The sequence below is a fragment of the Pelodiscus sinensis genome, chromosome 1 (assembly GCF_052426305.1).
Source record: "Pelodiscus sinensis isolate ZL-2025 chromosome 1, ASM5242630v1, whole genome shotgun sequence".
Lineage (NCBI taxonomy): Eukaryota > Metazoa > Chordata > Testudines > Trionychidae > Pelodiscus > Pelodiscus sinensis.
The window spans coordinates 146,042,288-146,065,498 of record NC_143052.1 but is presented as its reverse complement, the minus strand read 5'-3'; positions in this window follow the sequence as shown (position 1 = coordinate 146,065,498).

Sequence of the window (23,211 nt, the reverse complement as noted above, 5' to 3'; positions counted from 1 at the left end):
TTTTCTCTCCTCTCAGTCAGTTAGGCTCCTTGTAAGCTTTCTCAGGTTACATCTGCATTGCATGTATATTTTGGAATAAGCTATTCCAGAAGAAATACTCCTTGCCAGAGGATGTGGTGAAGGCTAGAACTTGAACAGGGTTAAAGAGCTAGATTCATGGATGCTAGGTCCCTTGATGGCTATTAGCCAGGATGGGTAGGAATGGTGTCCCTAGCCTGTTTGTCTGCAGATGGGTGACAGGGGAGAGATCATGTGAGGATTACCTGTTGTGATCCTGTGGGGGCATCTGGCATTGGCCACTGTCAGACAGGATACTGGGTAGATGGACCTTTAGTCTGACCCACTATGGCTGTTATGTTATGAAATAGCACGTCTACACTGCTGGGAAGCCTCAAAATTAGATTGAGGCAGGCTCCCCTAATGTGGACGCACTACCACAATTTAGAGCCCCAGGAAGTACTAGGGGGGTAATTACTCTGAATGGCCCTGGGAGGAGCGATTTTGAAATAGCAGCAGTGGTGCAGCTGTCACATGACAGCTATTTTGAAATAGCAATTTTGGAAGAGGTGTTATTCCTCATGGAGTGAGGTTTATAGAAGTTGGAATAAGCTGTCCATTCTGAATGATTTCAAAATAACAGAGTTGCTGTGTAGACACACCCTCATTGAGCCAGAGGTAGTAATACTGCTCAGTCTCCAATCCCTATAATAATCTCATGTGGGTAGAAGGGGAAGGGGGCAAAGACAAATGGTTTCCTGACCTTGCGGTCTCAGGAATGGCGGGGAAGGCTTACCTTCAAGTGTAACCCCCTGCATAGCAGTGAGCTGTTGATAGCATTTTACTGGGTCTGTCCACCCCAGGGAAATAAGCCAACTCTGTGAAGGCAACTAGAGGCAACTTTCCCATCTCTCTCGTTAGGGCTGGGGGAGGACCAAAAGACTCATGTTTCTTCCATCCTCTGAATGGGGGGAGGGGGGAATCACTTATTTCCCAAAGTAGTGTTTCACTTGGTACTCCAGTGCTGATAAGCGAGGACTCTTGATCAAGCTTCAGATTGTCACGTGGTGGTGGTGAACTACTGTAGCAGTTCAACCAACACAGGACTTCAGCAGTGTGTTCATTATCTTTGCTTTGAAATAAGCTGATAATTTCCCTAAGGACTTTAGAAAAATCTACACATCTTTCCTAGGGCCTATAATGCCCTATCCAGGCTCTTGTAACAGTAAGGCAGCAGACACTAGATTGATGGCTCATTCCCATGTTCATTGTAGGAGTCAAGGGGTGGGGAGTAGACTCTACCTTGCAGAAATAATCTAAACTGGCACTGGAGAATCTCAACGAAGTTCTTCACGCATTTCCTGCTTCTTCAGGGTCACCTGTAGATATAAGACATCCTTGACCTAGCATGGGAGAATTTCTCTCAGGAATGCTAGCAAATAGAAACATGGTTCTAGTCTAAAAATAGCACCATGGCACACTTCCAGTATGGATTCAGTTATAGCTGCTGATTGTATTGACCTAACAATTTATGACTTCTATGTAAGAAACATTATCAAAACTGAAGCCAATTAGTGAGTGATCCAGGGTGAATAAAGCTGCAGGAACTAGATTTCTACTCTGGCACATGGGAAAACAAGACTTGTTTTAGTTAAGCTGGGTTCTTTCTAGCTCACAGAAGTTGACTTTCAGATTCCAAGGCGTGGGTTTGTGGGTGTGGTATGGGTTTCTTTTCTTTTTTTGAGGGGGTGGGGGGGGAGAGAATAGTACTGCCAGTTGATGTGACAAAGGAAGAAGCCTGGTGCATGTTAAGGCTAGGGCTTTTCTTACCTCCGCTTCCTTCTGCTAATCCTTCCTTCTGCTAATCCTATCAACTTTTCCTTTTGTTCATCTATGGCAGGGGTGGGGAACCTAAGACTTGGGACCTGGATGTGGCCCCACTTGCCTGGATCCAGGCCCCCGAGGCTCAAAGCTTCCCTGCTAGCATTGGGGAGTCCACACAGTTGCTCCAGTCCCACTGCAGGGCTGAAGCACACAATCGACTAGGCTGCCTTCCCCCCACCCCAAGCTCTGGTGGGTGAGCAGGGCTGGATTAAGGCATGGGCTAGCCAGGCAGCTGCATGCCCCTTATAGCTGCCATTAGGCCCAGCTCCCAGATCGCGGGCGGCTGCAGCAGCAGCAGCCACCCTGCAGCGGCCGTCCGGGTCGGGGGCTGCGTTAACCCCTGCAACGACGGCCAGCAGCGACCTTCCCCCTGCGGCTGCAGGGCCCTGCATGGCCAGGCTTAGCCCGCCCTGGGCTGCACGCCAGCAGTGGTAGCTGGGCTGGGCTGGTCCAGACACATGTGTCCTGCTGCCACCAGCTCCGCATGCCCTCCCCCATGTGCTGGGCAGGGGTGGGGCTGCGCATGCACCCTCCTCCAACCCAGGGTGCAATTAAACTGTCTGCCTGGGGCGCCGGAATGGCTCAGTCCGGCCCTGTTTGTGAGGGGAATGTGGGGAGTGTCTTTCTCTTAGTTGGGAGCCACATCAGTGAGAGGTGGGTGGGTTTTTTGGCTTTTCACTTGTGCTGCCCTTGGCTGGTTTTTCTGTGAAGTGAGTGGCCCTGACTCAAAGGGTTCCCCACCCCTGGTCTAGAGTGACCAGGTGTCCCAATTGTATACAAAAGGGGCTATGGAAAAGGAGCATTTCTTAGCCTCCCCTGGGCACTGTCATGAATACATTATGCTTTATTTGATGGGGCTCTTGGCAAACAGCTTTCCAAAGCCCATCTGATTTTTACATTTGCACACACGTAATCATAGGAACCTGGGATGATAGTGAGAACAAAGTGACAGATACTAGTGTATTTACAGCACACACGTGTTGTCTTGCCAAATCATTGTTACTTTGCTCCTACAGCTAAGAGGCTTTTGCAGCTGGATGTTCTGGAAACTTTTATAGGACTTGATGGTTTCTAAGAGTCCTGGCATCGTTTGTTTGCCTTTGATATGAAAGGGTAAAAGCCCTAATCTCAGAGGAGGAGATGGGTAGGTAAGAGATTGTTTGAATACCTAATGGTCACACCAACTACTGATCTTCATGGGTGGTGTCGATAGCTCTATTTAATTATTTGGGAGTTAATATTCACAATTTGTGTGCTCAATGTTTCATCTGAAGTCAGATCTGAAAAGTGTGGTGGATCTTGCTCTTTCTTGTCTAGATTTATCCCGGCTCTAGCTAGAAAAGCTTCACCTACTGCTTGAGCGAAGAACAAATTATGGTGGTGCTACATTTAGATTAGTTGACTAATTGAATAGTCGATGTAACTTGCATCCACTATTTGATTTGTCGATAAGGGCATCTCTGCCTTTGAAATGCAGCAAGAGTCCTGCCAGCTCCTAATACATTTCCAAGGTAGAAGTGCAGTGGGGAGCATGGCCAGCGGGGAACTCAAGCAGTCTCCCGCTGGCCCTGCACTCCCTGCTTTTGGAATGTACAAGAGCTCTAACAGCCCTAACCCTCTCTTCCAGTTTGAAATTCCTACCTGCATTGTTATTGGCTGACCACCCCATACCTGGCTAGGTACAGACCATTAATTAACCCCTTAGTCACTGGTTATGAGGGCATTCCAGGCCAATGCCTTATCCCCTAAGTCACTCCAGAACCCATCCCTAGCTCCCTACCCTCCGAGCGTTCCTTATCCTGTGTTGGTTGTCTGGCCACTTCCCCCTGCACTGGATCCTGTTCTGGGCCCCCCCCCCCCCCCCCACACACACACCCTTGCTGTCTCTCTCTGATAGATAGTGAAGGGCAGGGAGATAAGTGACTAGTCAAGTCATTAGTTGACTGACCGATAAGCATTTGCTTGTCGGTCAACTAGTCACTTACATCCCTAGTGTGAATATAAGCAGATTCAGTGCTATACTGAATGCAGAACTCATTGCCTACTCACCTTCTTACCATCCCTGCTGTTTATATTGTATGAACCTGGAAATGGCTCTGCAAAGTGAAGTGCTCCAAATGGGGGATGGTGTCAGACAGTTTTGTATTTTAATTGCACCTCTGCTGCTGACTTGCTTGGTGACCTTCCATAAAGTTTGTGTGTGTGCTGGGCCTCCACTTCCCTGCCCATAAAATGGCATAACGCTATTCTCCTGGGGAAATAGTCTTTGTAGTGCCATAAGACACAAAAAGCTACCACCTGTCTGAGAATTGCTCTTACTGTGACCATGGTGTACAAGATTATTTTGGGCAGTGTTGAAAGCTGCAGGTGTCTTGAAATACATTTTAGTAGATACAGGTTTATAGCTGTTCCTCAGGCACAGATGTGAGATCGTTCGGAGCAGACCTTTATTTTTATGGCAGCCTCCTGCTGCGTACAGAAGAAATAGGTCTTCCTTCATTTAATAGCAAAAGTTCCCAATCTTAGACTGGGCCTTGAATTTTCTACCTGGTTGGCTTGAGAGTAGTCCTATACCTGCTTTTACCAGCGCATATGCTAGTCTTAATACTTGACCTGACTATTTTATCATTCATTCAAGGATCTCAAAACACTAGTAAATTCCTTCCAAGACTGAGCTCTGAAAAAGCTACATGGGTGCACTCCCCCCATCTCTCTGCTCAGCCAGGTGATTTTTTTTTTTTTAAAGCCAGGAGCAGAGTTCCCCCTCCATCTGCTTTTAGGTCCTGACCCTGCCATCTAGCTACACTCAAAACTCTAGCTCCACTAGCACTTCTGCCAAGGCTAGGGTAAATCAACCCTTAACAGACTATGGTGCATAACTGCAATTTCTGGGTTATTGATTATAATGCTCTAAATGTGACCTTCAAAACATTCCCATTTAATTTGGTGCTGGTTGTGCATGTGAACCCTTAAACAGGACTTAGTCAATTGGACCAAAGCCATGGAATGAATCCAGGGATCAGTTTAACCCTGGGCTATAACAGCATTTCTATTTGTATGAGTTGGAGCAGAACTGAGAGCCTGGGGCTGGATGTTTAAAACTGCTAATTGTCATCCTTCCTCAATGGTGCTGTGATTGGAAAAAACTATTTCACATTCAGGCTATGTCTACACTGCAGACTTCTTTCAGAAGAAGCTTTTTCCAGGAGAGATCTTCCAAAAAACCTTCTTCCGAAAGAGCGTCCACACAGCTAAAGTGCAACAAAAAGGTGAACTACTTTTTTTGAAAGATAGCATCTATATTGACTGGATGCTATCTTGCATTTAAGTTGTGATTAGTATGGATGGAGTGGCCACCAGGGCACCTGTTTCCTGGAGGCCTCTTCTTTCGAAAGAATGCCTTCTTGTGTCCTCACTCCTTTTTTTCCAAAAATCTTTTTTTTTGGGGGGGGGGGGGGGGGGGGGGGAAGGATTCTTCCTTGTGGAATGAAGTTTACTGCTGTTGAAAAAAATCCCTCTGTTCTTTCGACTTTCTGTCAAAAGAACACAATAGCAGTGTGGACATAAGTCTAGTTTTTCTGGAAAAACACTGCAGTGTAGACATACCTTCAGACACTGAGGCTGTTTCTACATTGGCATGATTTTGCGCAAAAGCAGCTGCTTTAGCACAAAAACAGGCTGCCTGTCTACACTGGAGGGGAGTTCTTGTGCAAGAACACTGACTTTCTAATGTGTGAAATCAGTGCTTCTTGCGCAAGAACTATGATGTTCCTGCTCAGGAAAAAGCCCTCTTGCGCAAGAACAGTTGCGCAAGAGGCCAGTGTAGACAGGCAACATGAATTTCTTGCGCAAGAAAGCCAGATGGCTAAAATGGCCATTGGAGCTTTCTTGCGCAAGGGAGCATCTACGCTGGCACGGATGCTTTTGCGCAAAAGCACATGCCAGTGTAGATGCTTTCTTGTGCAAATACTTTAACGCAAAAACTCTTGCGTTAAAAGTATTTGTGCAAAATCTTGCCAATGTAGATGTAGCCTGAATCATAAAGAGGAGAAACAACTGTGCCAAGCACCATGCTGTAGAACAAGCAATTGAACTCCCACGGCCTGCTGCTCTAACCAGCATCTATACTAACTAGCTCTAATAATGCATCATGTTTTAAAACTGCATAGTCCACCAAAACTGTCTCACTGAGGAAAAGAAAATAACAGGACAATTCCTTATCTATCATTTATTTGGTATCCCAGCATAGCTTGCTCCTATGTGAGATGAAATGAAAGACTAGACTTCACCATCTGCTGTAGCAGAGGTGAAGAAAAGTGCCCTCTGGGGTTAGTTTCCATAGGACCTTAAGATGCTTCTAAAATGGATAGAGCCATAAGTCCTGACCTTATTTACTAAGCAGCCCAGCTTTACTATACTCTCAGCCACGTCCTTGCAGTGAAGGGCTGAGCCCCAGGCCAAGTGACAGTACACCTCTGCCGTCAAATCTAGCTCATCTGGAATGACTGTCTTCAGGCTAGCAGTGGAGTTGCTGTCCTTCATTGCTTGGTATGTTGTAGACTATCTGGTTTGTTGGCCTGTAGGCTGGATGTCACTCTGGGTAGACCAGATTGTCTCTTTCTCCCATACTACTGAAAGCCCTTTTCTAGTGACCAGGAAGACTTAATTACTTCACCTCCAGCCCCACACTCACACTAGAAGCATTCTGCAAAGCATTTTAGTTAGCTTCGTGCATCACACTAATGTGCTGAGGCAGTGAGCCCATGTAGCCTTGTCCTGATCTCGACAAGCTGGACGTGATGGTGGAAGGGAGGTTGATGCCTTAATCGGTTAGTATGATGAGGATACTGAGCCATTAGCCTCAGAAATACCTGGGTGGTTTTTTTTGCCCAGCACACTAAATGCATTGCCCCAATGAGCTCGCAGACTGGTAACTGGGCAGCACCCTTGTATGCTACCACTCCTACGCAGCAGCAACAGGTGTAAGGGCAGTGGATGAAAGCGTAGAGGGGGAGGAAGGACTTCCCCTTCTTGACCTTGTGGCCCTCCATTTCTCCTCACCGATCCAGAGGGGAAGGAAGAAACAAAAGATTCAGAGGTAAGTGGGGAACCTTCTTTGGGTCAGAGGCTGCACAAAAATGAGAAGCAAACAAATAAAATAAATCACCTCATTGATGTGGCCCCTGACTGAGAAGCAGAAAGGCTCTCCCTGCATTCCCCTCAGGCACCTGAGCCTAGGGAGGCCTGGGTTAGTAGATTTTGTGGGCTCCCTGAAGCTCTGGGACAGGGCCAAAAGGAGGGGTTCAGTGTGTGGGAGGGGGGTGCTGGGAAGCTAGCGTGGAGTGTTGGGGGCTGAGGGAGAGGAAGGGTGCAGGGGTGAGTTGGGGGTTGATGGGTCGGGGAGGGAGGGTGGGTGCAGGAGGGAGAGCGCATATCTGGCACAGCTCTGCAGGGACACACATAGTTCCGTGCCCCTAGGCACAGCCCCCTGCTGCTTTTGGCCATGATTATGGCCACTAGGAGCAGTGCGGGAAACATCTCCTGGCAGCGCTCTGCTGTGTTGCTGTTTCTCAAGCTGGGGGAGTGGGAGCATCAGCTCATGTAGCCATTTTGTCCCCCCATTAGGCAGAGCCTGTGGGTCAGAGCTGGCCCTGGCTTGCCTGACTCCAGCCCGTGAGACTTGGGGTCATCCCTCCTCTCCCCTCCCCCCCACAGTGGGGAGCTGGCACTAGCACTCCAGCCCTATGTGGAGGGGTTGCTTAGGGGTGGGGGTGCAGAAGTGGAGCACTAGTGCTAGCTTCCTGATGGGGGTGGGGGGTGGGGAAAGCCCTGAGCCTCGGGGGCCAGTTCCAGGCAAGTAGGGGCCTGGATCTGGATCACAGGCCGTAGGTTCCCCGCCCCATACTTATCAGATGGGAGACTCTGAAGTGGGAGCAACTAGTGTGGGGCCTAAGGGTTTTCTGTGCACAGGTGGTGCAGCTTCGAAGCCAGCACCCTTCTGGGGGGAATTGTTCAGACTGGAAGCCTCATCTGCCTCATTCCTTTACAAGATAATTCCCTCATTTTGGCCCCATCCCAGATCCTGGGGGGATGGGGCACAAGCTGGGCCTCCCTAAGCTCTGGTGTGCCAGGGGAATGTAGGGAGTGTCTTTCTCCCCCTCGGTCGGGGGCCACGTCAGTGAGGGGGTTTATTTTTATTTTTAGCTCCTCTCTTCTTTATTTGCCATTTCCAGTTCTCTCTCCAGTCCCTACCTTCCTTTGCATAGAACCAGGGTAAATAGAATAGGTCTGACAATTGCCTCTCCCTGCCTTCTTCTCCAGTGTGGGAAGGGTGGGTGGGAGCATGAACTTTTCAGTTGGCTGTGTGGAAATGGTCTTTATTTCCTCTCTGAGCTGCGGTGTGGTGTCACTGTGATGGGATGCAGCTGCTGCACTCTCCCCAAGTCAGCTGCATTTCAGTGGCCAGGGAAATAAGTTTTGTGTGACTTGTTAAATGTGAGCTTTTGAATAAAAGATGCTATTAAAAAACTGTCTCAGACCCATGTAAATTCAGCAGCCACAGAATGAGCTGCAGTCCTTGCCGTTTGCATCCAACTTGACCAGAAAGCCACCTCCTGGGGGTAGTGCTCTTTTTCTGTTGTGGCTATTTGTCACAAAATTAGCAATCATGTGCCACCTGCTTCTTCCTCCCCCCAAGAGGGTGCAGGGGGTTGTCTCTGTTTCAGGTACTTTGCTGTAAGGAGACGGGGGTATTTTGGTTGGCTAGCTCCCAGTACCAAAAGAAAGGGGAAAGGTGGATGGGAAATTTAAGGCCCTGAGATTGACAGTAGGCGCCTGCCCACCCTGTCTGTCAGGCTGACCTGGGGGCCAGTGGTCCATGTGCCTGACTGATAGGGCACAGAGGCTATGGAAGGAGTCAGGAGACCAGAGGGTCTGGTTTTCTACGTGAACTGGAATTGCCAGAGAAGCAGCCTAGGGATCAGAGCCACAGGGACAGCCCAGAGAGCAGACCTAGGAGGAGAACTGCAGCAGCAACCAGGGTGAGACAAGCAGCCTGGGGGCTGGCAGCAGAGCAGCAGTGCTGAGGCAGAGAAGAGGTTGGAGCTATGGAGAGCGAGGGGGGAGCCTAGGCAGAGGGAAGACCTGGGAAAATAAGCTTGCAGGCTGCTGACAGAGTGCTCGGGTGGCAGTCTGAAGGCAAGATGGCGTTGCCTAGAGAATCATTTGGATGCCAGTGAGGAAAAGACCCTATGGGTGCTTGTGTCCTGCTGTACCCTCCCCACACTCCCAGCTTGGTAGCCAGTGTGGATCACACATGGTTGGGGTGGCCTAGCTCCTTCATCCTATGGATGTATCAAGGCTTTTACCCTCAACTAGCTCCCGGCTCGCACGAAATGCAGGCCTGCTTGCACAAAATGTCTTCCCTAATGCTAATTTCGTTGTCCTAGCCAGGAACGTGTGCATGAGGGAAATGCTAGAGCCTCCATTTTGCCAATAGCAAAGCGAGGCATGGAAACAAAGTGAGAAGTCATCTTCCACACTCTCACCCCCAGCAGCATCCTCTACGCTTACCGCTAAACACTTACCTGTACAAACACGGTGGGGCTGGCTGCCCAGCAACGGCTGTACTGTTTTTTCACTCCTGTCTCAGACGCAATGAACAGCCCCCAGGCGAAACCTGCATGACGCATGTGTTCAGAAGGGGGAACTGATCCTTGGTGCTTTCTCAGAATGTGCGGGTGAGGCTGTCACAGAAGAAAGCAGAGGTGGAGCAGCCCCAGCCCACACCTGACATTCAGCTCCTGTTTTCAAAAACCACTGAGGCGTTGGGCAGCAGCATTCCCCATGCTCTTTGGCTGGTGTGCTGCCTGCTTCCCATCCTGCTTCAGTCTACTCCACCTGCTGGCATCGGTGGCCTTGTGTCCGTAAGGCGTGGCAGGATGGGCAGCGCTTTAGTGACATACAGAATCGTGCAGGGGCAAGGCCACAATGACACACACATGGTAGCAAAAGGAGGGACTCTAAATTCCTTTGTGTCAGTCACACCATGGTGGGCGCTGGAGTAGCTCTCAGGCAGGGCTCCTTTTCATAAAACACAAACTCATCTGGGAAACCCCTGAGCTGCTCTTCTGTATGTAGGTCATACAAAGACGGGGTTAAAGTCAGTTCAGCCACAAAGCGCTGAGTGGGTCAAGGTGCTGAATCTGCAGCTGACATCAGTTCTGTCATTCCTGAAAGTCCCCTGTGTATGACCAAGCCCGTGGGTTCTCATTAGGGTTGCCAGATGGTTTCAACAAAAATACCGGACATGCTTGACATTACATCACAATTGACATTACATCTTATTTAGCAAATACTGGACATTTCTATTTTCTCAATTTGTTTCCCGAATAGAAAGCTCAAATACTGGACTGTCTGGTTCAAAACCAGACACCTGGCTGCCCTCATTCTCATTTGTCTGTATAGGCTTCTGTGTCCCTCATCTTCCCCAGCTCAATCACCTCCTATGCTCTGGGGGCCCCAGCCTCTCCCCTGGTGCTGCATCCTCATGCCCTCTGGTGGTCAGTCCTCCCTCTCTGCAAACCCCGAATGCCTCTAGTGCCAGAAAAACACTCCAGCTCATTCTCTGGCACCCAGAAACCTCAGTTCAGCTCTAGCTCCTGACTCCAGTCACTGGATTAAGCATGTAATAGCTCTTAGCCTGCGAAGCAGGAGGCATAGGTGCAGGGTAGTACCCACTTCCACATCACACACTGCACAATTTAGACACATTTCCAAGTTACTAACCTCTGCTGCTTGCATGTCAGGACCACTCCCTGCAGATTGTGTGATGACAATAAATAACTTTGCAGGTTGTATAAGGACCAATCTTCTTAGTTCAGGGGGTGCTAGCCTACTTTGTATACTATAACCATATCCGCAAGAGTCAGTTGAGTTAACATGTGCCTCCCTTAGTTCCTATAAACACATTCAAAGTAGTTGTTTCAATAGATGCTTTTTCAGCGGTGATTTGTTCAAGCTTGTCTTGTCTTAACTGAGGCCTGCTCATGGCAGCCCTAAATAGGATTCTGTGTCCCTTGGCATCCCCCATGAGTTTCATATTCCTTGCTGTCCTTTAGTGTGTGTGCCTCCCCTCCCCCAGTTTGGGTCCAGTTTCAGTAAGAGGGGTGCCTGTCTCCCTCCCTCCTGTCCTCTTGCATAGGTTCTTTCTCTCTCTCAAGGGAGCCTGGCTTTTGGAGAGGGGACTCTTCCTCTTTGTGCCTGTGATCAGAGCTGACAGGTAGAATGAGCTCCTGAACTTTGCGGCTGGGACACTCTCTAGTTCAACTGCTAGTGAGACAGTATGGTTATATCTACACTGGCAGGTTCTTGCACAAGAGTTCTTGTGCAAGAAGTCTTGTGCAAGAAAACATCCACACTGCCATGTGCGAGCTGAGCTTTTGTGCAAGCGCATCCATGGCAGTATGGACGCTTTCTTGCGCAAGAAAGCTCTGATGGCCATTTTAGCCATAGGGCTTTCTTGCAGTGGGGATATTCGTTCCACTCGTACAGCAGCCCAGCCCCGGCCATATATGGTAATCCAGCCCCTCCCCCATACTCTTCTTCTCTCCTTTAGTGCCCTGCTCTGCCTCCTGCACCTCCCACACACCCTAGCCCCCTGCCCTGAGCCCCTCATGCACTCCAGCCCTGACTCCTGCACCCCCCAGCAGCAGCAGAAGTCCTATTAAATGAAGTCTGTGAGTGCAGTGTTTCATTTATGCTATTCTTAATCATGTCAGTTATCAATAATATTAAGTTGTATATGTTCAGTCATGCAAATGGGCATTCTTATACTGGCTCTTTGTTGACCACTTATTCTGAATTTTGATGAAGTTTGGCTCTTTGATCTGAAAAGGTTGCTGACCCCTGGAATAGAGTATTTCTGAGGGAAACTGATAATCATGATGGGATCAGGGTTAATGGTCTGTATAAATATGCAGACACTTGCTCTGTAGCTACTCTCTCTTTGGCAGAGCTGGGGCAGGCTTAATGACTTGCTGGCAATATTTTCACAAGAGGATGCCACAACATTTCCACCGCTTAAGCCTTGATGAACAGCAGGGGGCCGTGTATTGCACTATGTGGGTGCCTTGGAATATGAGAGTTCTTAGAACATAACATAAGAACATAAGAACGGCCGTACTGGGTCAGACCAAAGGTCCATCTAGCCAGTATCCTGTCTGCCGACAGTGGCCAGCACCAGGTGCCCCAGAGAGGGTGGACTGAAGACAACGATCAAGCTATTTGTCTCCTGCCATCCCTCTCCAGCCTTTGACAGACAGAGGCCAAGGACACCATTTTATCCCCTGGCTAATAGCCTTTTATGGACCTAACCTCCATGAAATTATCTAGCTTCTCTTTAAACTCTATTATAGTCCTAGCCTTCACAGCCTCCTGTGGCAAGGAGTTCCACAGGTTGACTACATGCTGTGTGAAGAAGAACTTTCTTTTATTAATTTTAAACCTGCTCCCCATTAATTTCATTTGGTGTCCTCTAGTTCTTCTATTTAGGGAACTAATAAATAACTTTTCTTTATCAGCCCTCTCCACACCGCTCATGATTTTATAGACCTCTATCATATCCCCCCTCAGTCTCCTCTTTTCTAAACTGAAAAGTCCCAGTCTCTTTAGCCTCTCCTCATATGGGACCTGTTCCAAACCCCTAATCATTTTTGTTGCCCTTTTCTGAACCCTTTCCAAGGCCAAAATATCTTTTTTGAGGTGAGGAGACCACATCTGTACACAGTATTCAAGATGTGGGCGTACCATAGTGCAAGTGCATTGGCAGAGCTGTGTTGGTGAAATCTGCACGTTAATCTGGGCCCTCAGCTGCCCCTTTTCATGAGCATTACATGCACTGACGCTTTTTGAAATGATTATTAAATACCAGCTATGGTCAGTGGGTTTGGTCTCACCTGCCTTTTCCAAGAGGCCCAGTGCATGTCCACTGAGAGTAAAGCCCATGCCCTGAGAACGGTGCCTGGCCAGGTGTGAGAATTTCTCAGCAGCGTCAAGGTGGCATTTTCTGTAAATAGGGGTGTGTGAACTCAGTCAAGCTTCACAAACAAGGATAAGACGGAAACAAACAAGTCCTAATCACTGCTCAAATATAGAAGTTCAAGGTCCCCAGAGAAACAGAGACACAAGAACAGGTGTCTTGGCCCTTGCGGCTTTCGCTTCCTCTCCCCTCGGCTTCTATTTTTTGTCAAAGCCTTTTCAGTAATGAACTCAGCCCCGACCCCTGTGCCCAGGACTCCCAGCTCAGACTGCGCTCCCTGCAGCTCGAAGCCGAGGGCAGGCCTGGTGCATTGTGGCATGAGACTGATTCCTCTAGGAGTTCTGAGACAGGAGTCCTGTATTGTTCCCCAGATCCTGAACAGGCTGGGCAGTATGACATTTATACCACCACTTTGCACCACTCTGGAAACAGCCAGAATTCAGGGGGGTCCCCCAGAGGGGTGGAACTTGAAGCAGTGTGTGTAACACTCTCACAGGCCACCCCCGTGTCTCTGTCCGACTGCTGGACTGGGGCGTGGTTGGAGTTCCCCTTCACTCCTGCTCTTTTCAGCTATTGTGAGATGTTACCAGTAGGGGTGTAAGAGTTTAACCATTTAACCAGTAAGCATGAACTTGTCGGTTCTGGTTGCAGTTAAACTCTTCTGCCCTGCCAGTGCATGCTGGCTCCTGGTGTCAGCTGCCAGCCCTGCTCCCAGGAACCAGCCGCTGCCTTAAGCCAGCTCCTGATGTTCACTGGCTCTGGCTGCTGGCTCTGCTCTCAGAGTACCAGCTGCTGCACTGCAGGCTCTGATATTACAGCATGGGGTGGCAGCCAGCTCCCTCAGAGCGGGGCCGGCAACCCATGTGTGCTGGTAGCTGGCTTATAAGTATAAGCTGGCTCCCAGTGTGCACTGGCTCCCAGCTGCCAGCCCCGCTCCCTGGGAGCCGGCTGCACTGCGAGCTCTGCAGTATAAGCCTAATATGTAACCATGTAACTGCTAGGATTTTTAATGGTTGCATGATTACTTTTTAAAAACCCTTTTTGCATCCCTGGTTACCAGCCTGCAGTTTGAGCAGCCCTGAGCTTGGTGTTGATAGACAAGGAACTGTTATGCGCTCTAGTAACCCTGCCCCTGCTCAGTGGTGCCCAGCAGAACATAAGAATGGCCATACTGGGCCAGACCAAACATCCATCTAGCCCAGTGACCTGTCTGCCAACAGTGGCCAATGCCAGGTGCCCCAGACGGAATACACAGAACAGGTGATCGTTGAGTGACCTGTCCCCTGTTGCCCATGACCAGCCTGGATGGGAGGCTCACTGCTATGGGCTATGTAGACATACATAAGCTAGGCGGTAGAAGTTTAGGAGCTTGAGGGAGCTACGCGGTAGAAGTTTAGGAGCTTGATAAGCAAGGGAAAACTACAGAGTCTGTCTTTGTCCACCAGCCTCAATACGCATCTTTTTTAGACATTACAGTCAAGTCCAGTTTCTTCTTCACTGTGGACTCTACACACATCTGGACCAAGAAGTCAAACTGCAGATCCAATCCATCTAAGGTTCTGTATTGCTCTCCAGCCCCATAATACCTGAATGCTTGCCACTGGGATGCAGTAGTGATAGCAAGTTCCTGGTGAATGTCCTAAAGTCTCTGTCTTGTCTTCTCTGCTTCGAGTGGGGTTCAGAGTCTTTGTTTAATGCATTGGCTTAGTTGAATAGGCTTTTAAATGTTGGTTTCTATCAGGGTTTTGTTGTTGTTGTTGTGTGTGTGTGACGAGTTGGAGGCATTTCTAGATTGCAAGTTTCATTCTGGCTATTGGGGGGTGAAGTCTTTTCAAAGATGGCTTTGCAGCTTTTCCTGGATTTGCCTGATCTGCTCTTGGAGATTGTTCCATAGACAGATCCCCAGGACAGAAAATGCTCTGTCCCCAGATCTCATGTGCATTGCCCTGGCCGCTGAGAGCTGCATTGCCCCGGAGTAGCTCAGCTGCTGTGTGTGTGTGTGTGGGGCGGGGGGGGGGTCCACAGTCTGAAATTCCCTCTCTGCTGTATCCAGGGTTTGATTCATTAACTGCTTTGAAGATCAGGATCAGGACCCGATGTTGGTATTGGGAACTGACTGGGAGCCTGGGGAAGGGCTTGAGCCCAGGCCTGATATTCTCAAGGCAGCCAGAACGATAGAGAGGGCTGGATTTTGAACCAGCTGGTGCCTGCATCATCTTCACGTGCAGGTTCAGGGAATGACAGAAATGCAGCCTGGGTGTGACACACACATGGCTCACTATGGCCAGTTCTGCAGCAAGAAAGAAGGATTCAAAGTTTCCTAGAAAGGTGGAGGAAAAGGCAGAGGTTTTGGAAACTCAGGCTGTCTTATCACCCCACCTCAGTGAGGTGTCAGACTGGAGCTTCTCGCAGCTAATGGAACTGGAGTCAATGTCTTGGTCAGCCTGTTGATGGGTTTCTCGTTGCCAGCCAGCATCACTTCAGTCTGGCCTGGGTTCAGCTGGAGTCAGCTGTTCTTCACCCTGAAAAATACAGCACGCTTACAACGCTGCACACCATCTCGCCAGGTGTTTCTTACTGCTTTAAAACAGGGACTGAGAAAAAGTGCAGCTAAATAGGGGCTCAGCCAGGGTGCAGTGTGTGCAGAAGCTTCATTAGTACCCCAGGTGTCAGCAATACATTGCGTGGGGAAGGCAGACAAAATCAAACCTCAATCTACTGCCCAAACAGAAAGACAGATCCAGCTGTATCCTGGGCTGCACTTAGCAAAGTGACCAAGCACACAGGGAGACTGGAGAATGTAGTCTCCCAGTCAGTGCAAAACTGTGGCACCACAAACTTTCCCAGTGCCTTGGGGGAAGAAGAACTTCCTTTTGTTTGTTCTAAACCTGCTGCCTATCAATTTCATTGGCTGACCCCTAGTTCTTGTGTTATGTGAAGGAGTAAATAAAATCTTATTCACTTTTCAACAGCAAAGTGGTGGGCAACAGATCTGAAGCCGTCTGGAGTAGCGTTTCCAAATGGCGATAGCAATGTGCTTCTGGGCCAGCATGGTCACTCTGGATATGTCTACACTGCATTCCTCTTTCGAGAGAGGAATGCAAATTCAGGAGAGAGAAATTGCAGATGAAGTGCAGATTTTAATTTCCCGCTCTTAATTTGCATAATGGCGTCTGGGCGCTTTTTCAAAATACCCTATTTTGAAAGAATAAATGCAGACTAGACAGTGTTATTAAAAAAAAACCTCCTTCTTTCGAAATAACCCTTAAGCCTCATTTTTTAAGGAGTAAGGGTTATTTTGAAAGAAGGGTTTTTTCCCGAAATAACCCCATCTGGACTGCATTTGTTCTTTTGAAATAAGGTATTTCGAAAAAGCGCCCGGATGCCATTATGCAAATGAAGCGTGGGAAATTCAAATCTGCGCTTCATTTGCAATTTCGCTCACCTGCATTTGCATTCCTCTCTCAAAAGAGGAATGTAGTGTAGACATACCCTCTGACACATATGTCTTTACTTTGAAGTATCAGAGCAAGGTCCTCACAGAAGTCCAGAAATATAGCTATCTAGGTGAAAGTTCTGGACCCATTGCTGGTCACCTGAGGCCTGCAAGACAATGTGATCCCACCAGTCTGTGTTTGTGGCCCTGCTGCAGAAGCGTCCATCTATGTAGAGAGCATTGGTGGCTGTATTGCGCATCATGAGCAGCATCAGCCAGTTCACGTGGGCCATGTCTGGGTCCTCCTCCTACTGCTCCATCATTAGCTCTGCTGGGTAACTTCAGGAGGTCAGAAAACACCACTGACACGTCCACTGGTGTATCACTCTGCCCATTTCCGAAAGCAAAAACCAAAGGCCCAAATGAGAAAAGTTATTCAAATAGCACCTCTTCCATGGTGCTGGCTCCGGTAGCCAAGAGCGCACAGACAAGGTTGTTTTGGCAGCTGTGCACACTTCCTGTACCATGAGGTGGACAGTCATGTTGTCCCTCTCTGCACCAAGAAGAAAGGACTAGCGGGCACTAGGACGTCTTTGATATGTTGGGTTGAACTCAGCTCTGCGGACTCCAGTGTGGACACCGGAACCCTGGGTGTGGGCCTGGGTTGGAAGATTCTTAACCTAGAGTGGACAATCCGTGTAGATGCTCAAGCCCTGGGTTCTCTAACCCAGGGTCTGCGACTCACGTTCCACTAACCCTGGGCTCACATTGCAGTGCAGACATATCCGCAGAGACTGAGGAGCCTGCCTCCACAAGCCTCTCAGGCTCCATCAGTCAGCGGAAAGGGCTGGGGGCAGGGCCACAGGCCGCAGGGCACATTAGGCAGCGGCCCATCTCCCTGTTTAAATATTGTATTATAAAGGAATTAGGATTGTATGGCCTTTTTCAACCCCCACTCCACTTCTCCTGTGAGACAGTGTGTCGGAGCAAACATCTAACCCAGGCTGCAGAGTGCATCAATCACCAGCAATTGACTGTTAGAGAACCCAGGGCTTGACGAGCTATATTACTAATATCAGAGCTATTACCATATGAAGCACCACAGCCTTGCAATGGTGTGGTATTTAGTGCGACTGACTGTACACACCACACCATACGGATCAGACAGCGTCTCATGGTAGGCTCTGCGCCAGAAGTTACATTTTTCACAGTGATTGTACAAAGTCTATAGTAACAGGACACTGTGTTCTCTAACAGAGTTCTGTGTGCACCATAGTCATTATGCTCAGTGCTCCACAGAGCTGCCCACCGTATACTACAGCCGATTGCCTCTACCATAACAGACGGTACGTAACATAGCTGTATGTAACATAGCGTAACACTTTGTCCTCACAGGCGCCTCCCAAATTTAGTATCACCTGTAACTTTTACTAATTTACAACCTTCTCCAGATATTACACACCCGTCCATCACGCCATGCTGAGGAAGTACAAGTGACAAAGCGGTTATCCTCCTCATGCCCTTTGGTAGTTGCTGAGGGAGAGATAGGTGATTAGACCAGAGATCATGTTTATCCATTACAGAGGAGGGCTCCATAGCTGTGATCAAGGGCCTGAAAACCTGAGTGTTTCACTCACCGCTTAGATCAGGGTGGGGAACCTCAAGCCCACGGGCTTCATGCTCTTCATCAGGGTTAGCGGCTGGCGGACTGCTAGATGGTTTGTTTACAGAGTGTCTGCAGGCACAGCACCCCACAGCTCCCAATTGATGTGGTTCACCATTCCCAGCTAATGGGTGTAGTGGGAAGTGGTGGCCTGGCCTGCAGGTTCCCCACCCTTGGCTTAGATACTATGACAAAAGTGGCTGTAGGAAAACCCAAGCTAGCTAGAGTCCCAGGTGTCCCTGTAGAATGCAGCTGCCACAGAAGGTCAGTCACAGAGACAGGAAGTTTCTGAGATATTCATAGTCCAATCCCATTAACAGCTGTGAAGATCAAAGTCTAGACTAGTGGTTTTAGTCCCACAAGGCATATGCTGTCATGTCAATGCAGAGCAATTATATATACAGGCAGTCCCCGACTTACGCGGATCCGACTTACGTCGGATCCACAGTTACGAACGGGGCTGCCCCAGGGTACACGGACTGCGGGACCTCGCGGTCCTGCCACCCGTGTACTCTGGGGCTTTCTCTGCGTCTCCCTGGTCTGCAGACCAGGAAGACACAGAGCAAAACCCCGGAGGGGCTCGGGCAGCGGGCTGGCCCGCTGCCCGAGCCCCCTCCCCCTCCCCCGCGGCTTTGCAAAGCCACGGGGAAGCCGGCAGCGGGGCAGTCCAGGAGCGCCTGGGCTGCCTCTGCCCGAGCCCCCCCGCGGCTTTGCAAAGCCGCGAAGGGGGGGGCTTGGGCAGCAAGGCAGCCCAGGCGCCCCTGGACTGCCCCACTGCCGGCTTCCCCAAGGCTTTGCAAAGCCGCAGGGGGGGGGGGGGCTCGGGCAGTGGGACAGCCCAGATGCCCCGCGGCTGTCCCGCTGCCGGCGTCCTCTCCAGCAGACCAGGGAGACTGGGAGCAAAGCCGCGGAGGACCCAGGCAGCGGGACCGCGGTGCGTCTTGGTCCGCCGCCCGTGTCTTCCTGGTCTGCTGGGGTGGGGGGGGGCGCAGCTAGTACGCCCCCCCCCACAGCAGACTAGGCTTTTCTCCGGACGCCTGTGGCAGAGCAGCTGGGGTGCTGCCGGTTGGTCCCGCAGCGCCGCTCTGGGCGCTACTGGTCCAACCCAGCAGCACCCCAGCTGCTCTGGTCCTGATTCAGCCGCTGCTGGTCAGTTTCAGCAGCGGCTGAATCAGGACTCCTGGGGCAGAGCAGATGGGGTGCTGCTGGGTTGGTCCAGTAGTGCCGAGGAGCGGTGCTACTGGAGCAACCCAGCAGCACCCCAGCTGCTCTGCCCCAGGCGTCCTGATTTAGCTGCTGCTGAAACTGACCAGCACTGACTACAGGAAGCCCGAGGCAGAGTTGCTCTGCCCCGGGCTTCCTGGTATCAGCTGCTGATCAGTTTCAGCAGCAGCTGACTTGGGGAACGCTTGGGGTTCTTAAGTTGATTCTGTATGTAAGTCAGAACTGGCGGTCAGTTTGAGCAGCGGCTGAATCTGGTTCTACTTAAGAACAAACCTATAGTCCCTATCTTGTACGTAACCCGGGGACTGCCTGTAATTCCTTTTCCGAAAGATCCCTTATTCCTCTTAAAATAAGGAATAAGGGATCTTTCGGAAAAGGCTTTATTTTCCAAAAGATCCCCGTCTAGACTGGTGCTTTTTTCCGGCAAAGCTCCGGAAGGGTATGTCTACACTAACTCGTTAGTTTGAGCTAGGTAGGCAAATGAGGGCAACTGGAGTTGCAAATTAAGCCCAGGATTTAAATATCCCAGGCTTCATTTGCATGTTCCTGGGCGCTGCCATTTTTAAATCCCCCTTAGTCCGAACTCCGTGCCCGTGGCTACATGTGGCACGGAGTAGGTAGCTCGAATTAGAGATCCTAATTCGAACTACCGTTACTTCTCATGGAGTAGTAGGAGTAACGGTAGTTCGAATTAGGATCTCTAATTTGAACTACCTACTCCGTGCTGTGTGTAGCCGCGGGCACAGAGTTCGGACTAAGGGGTATTTAAAAATGGCAGCGCCCGGGAACATGCAAATGAAGCCCAGGATATTTAAATCCCGGGCTTCATTTGCAACTCCGGTTGCCCTCATTTGCCTACCGAGCTCGAACTAACGAGCTAGTGTAGACATACCTTAAGTTGCTGCAGTACCATTCATTATTTTTTAAGTTTTTCCAGTTACAGACTAACTCGGCTATCTCTCTGAAGCAAGTAATACTAATTGTTTTTTTGCTGATCTATATTTCCAAGGGAAGAAGATCCTTGATATAATGAGGTAGAATTTTTAACACTGCTTGGCTGCTGTGAAGAGTAACCATGGTGTATCCTGTAACCACATGGCCTTTTATAATCTCTGCGCTGTGTCATGCAGCAGGACAGCTCTCCAATGAGTGACATGGGGTGTGTGCGCAAGAATCCAGAAGCTGCCTTTCTGGGGCCAGGCAATCAGCTTTCTCTGGCGGGTGTTAATGACATGCTGCAATGCTTTAGCTTAGTCACCATCAAAAAGCATCATAATACAGTATGCCTGAGACTCAGTGACCAAGGCAACACACCACTGAATCGGAGACATAACTGTGAGACTAGACTAAACGCTAGCTGTTCTCAAGGTTGTTGATATTAAGCCTTGGAGGAAGGATCCCTTGGTGACCCTGAGGGGCTGGCATGCTGTGCTCTCATCCAGGATGGCTCCTTTCCCTTCACATCCACAATACTAGGCGAGACCATCTAGGCCAGTATCATTTCTCTGGCAACAGTCATAAGGTCAAGCCTCCACCTGTATAAGACTTGCTGTTTTCGTAGCCTGCTCTTTTACTTCTGAAAGATGGGGGAACACAAGCAGGGAGAATTCCCATGTTCTCCTGTGTGATTCCATACCCAGTAACAAAGGCAGGAGGAAGAAAAAAAACACAATGAACCCCTAGGCTTGGTGCTGGTATTTGAAATACATTTACATTTACAAATAAATTCAGCTCATTTTTGGGTCTCTTGCCTAGGTGATGTGGCAGAACCCAGCTGTTCAAACTAGGGTTGCCAGATGGTTTAACCAAAAATACTGAACACTCCCCCTAAAAAAAAACCACCAGAGAAAAAAAGGGGGAGACCAAAGTTGTAGAGCAAAAAAAAAAAAAAGGACCCCGAGAGTTGTTAAGCAAGAAAAATTAAGAAATGCTTTTGAGGCTTTTTGGCCCTAACAGCCATCCACCATCTTGTCTCCCTGCTCTAGGCCGGACAGCTCCCCTGCAGAACCGGACATTTTAGGTGTCTGGTATTTTTTGAATTTTTTTACTGGACAGGAGGACTGTCTGGGTCAATACCGGACATCTGGCAACCCTAGTTCAAACACACTCTGCTTCCAGGACACCGTGCCTAACTTCAAAACAAATGCCTAGGCACTTGAAAGGGTCTGCTCCTTTGACACTGTCCCACATTGCCTTGCAAGTCTTGCTTAGAGCCAAAAAACGTCACTCTCCGAGTCTAAACTTGGAGAAACATTGTTCGAGGAGTGCAGGAATCACTAATATTTTTTGCGCTAATGGCCATCTTATGCAGCATTGTTAGTCACTGCTAAGAGTATAAACAAAGTTGACAAGACAGGTGAGGGAAACATTAAGACCAATTTGGGGCAAGAAGTTGAGATGAAACTAAGAAACGTCATTAGACTCGTCTGGGATTTAAGTCTTCAGTGATGGCAGAGCTCAACAGCAGAAGCAAACAGCAGAGGGGAATGAGCAAGCAATTCTGAGGTGCTGGGTAGAAACTGGGTACTATGAAATAAGGATGGGTTTTACTAAAAAGTCAGTAGTTGGCTCTGGACATATTTTATCTTTCCTTGCAGGAATATAAAAACATTTCCTTTACCTTGATCGATTGGTCCTTCAGCCCTTGTACAGATTGTGCCAATCACAACACATCTTCCATTCTCAGACTCCGGTCTTTCTTTTCCAAGTGTGGCCATGTCTTTTCACGATTAAATCTTCCCACCTCTTTGAAAGTTGGATGTTTCAGTTCCCATGGGTACCACTTGGCGACAGCTATAGTGCATTGATTGTCAGTGAGCCTCTCTATGTTCCCAGCCCATCACATTTTACTACAACCTGCTTTCAGCAATGACAGGCATTCCACTCTGCTATTTGATCACTTCTCTGGGGACTCAGATTGAAATTTCCAGAATTTTTCTTTCCATCATCCTGTCTGTGACAGACAGTAGCTGTTCCTCTGTCTTCATCCACACCCACATTTCACTGTGGTACAATATTGCTGGCAGGCTCATGTGTGCTGTGCTGCTTTGTTGATTTTTTCCTTGGAGGACATCCTTAATAGAACTGAATGCACACCAATCTGCTTTCCTTCTTTGGGAGAGTTCACCTTGCTGATCATAGCCCAAGTGTATTGCTCAACTTCTATTCTCCCTTCCTTATCTGACAAGGCACCAGACCACATATATTTTGTTTTGGAGCAGTTAATTTTCAGCCTGACTGAGCTGCTTTTTGTGTTGCATTCTCGCAGCTTTTCTGTACTTGAATAGTATTTTCAGCGATTAACACTCCATTGTGTTTGAATCCGAGATGGTTTAATTGATGCTGATTCCGCTCTTCCGATTCATCCACCTCATTAACATTTTGAGGGAGGCTGTGAAGAGTTTCAGAGAAACCATGTACTTGTTCCACTTCTTTCTTAATCAGGAGGCGAAGGAGAGCATCAAAAAAAGTTATTTTTGTAGTGCACTCAGAATTTGCTTTAATAGTAAAGACACTAACTGGTTAGTTCACTACAAAGCCAATTTCCCCTGCTTTTGACATCTGAATTTTCAGATCAAAAGCTATGAATAGGATACATCCAGCCCACTTTATTAGCTTCATTAACACAGGTTCTATAATTGACAGGTACTTCTTTTGTTGTAATATATATCTTGGATTCTGTTATTTTCACTCCAACTCATCTGTTGAAATGGGTCTTACTCATGAAAGCTCACGATACTGTATAGTTTTATTCGTCTCCAAGGTGCCACAAGACTACTCACTGTCTTTAATAGTTTGATATAGTTTGTGTTGATTCCTGACTTTGCAAGTGTTTTCAAAACTGCATTGATCTCTGTGCTTTTGAATGCTTTTTCATAGTCAACAAAGGCAATACATAAAAGGAATTTGCATTCCTTTGAGTGTTCTAATAGCTGGTTTATAGTGAAAATATGGTCCATTGTGCTGAAA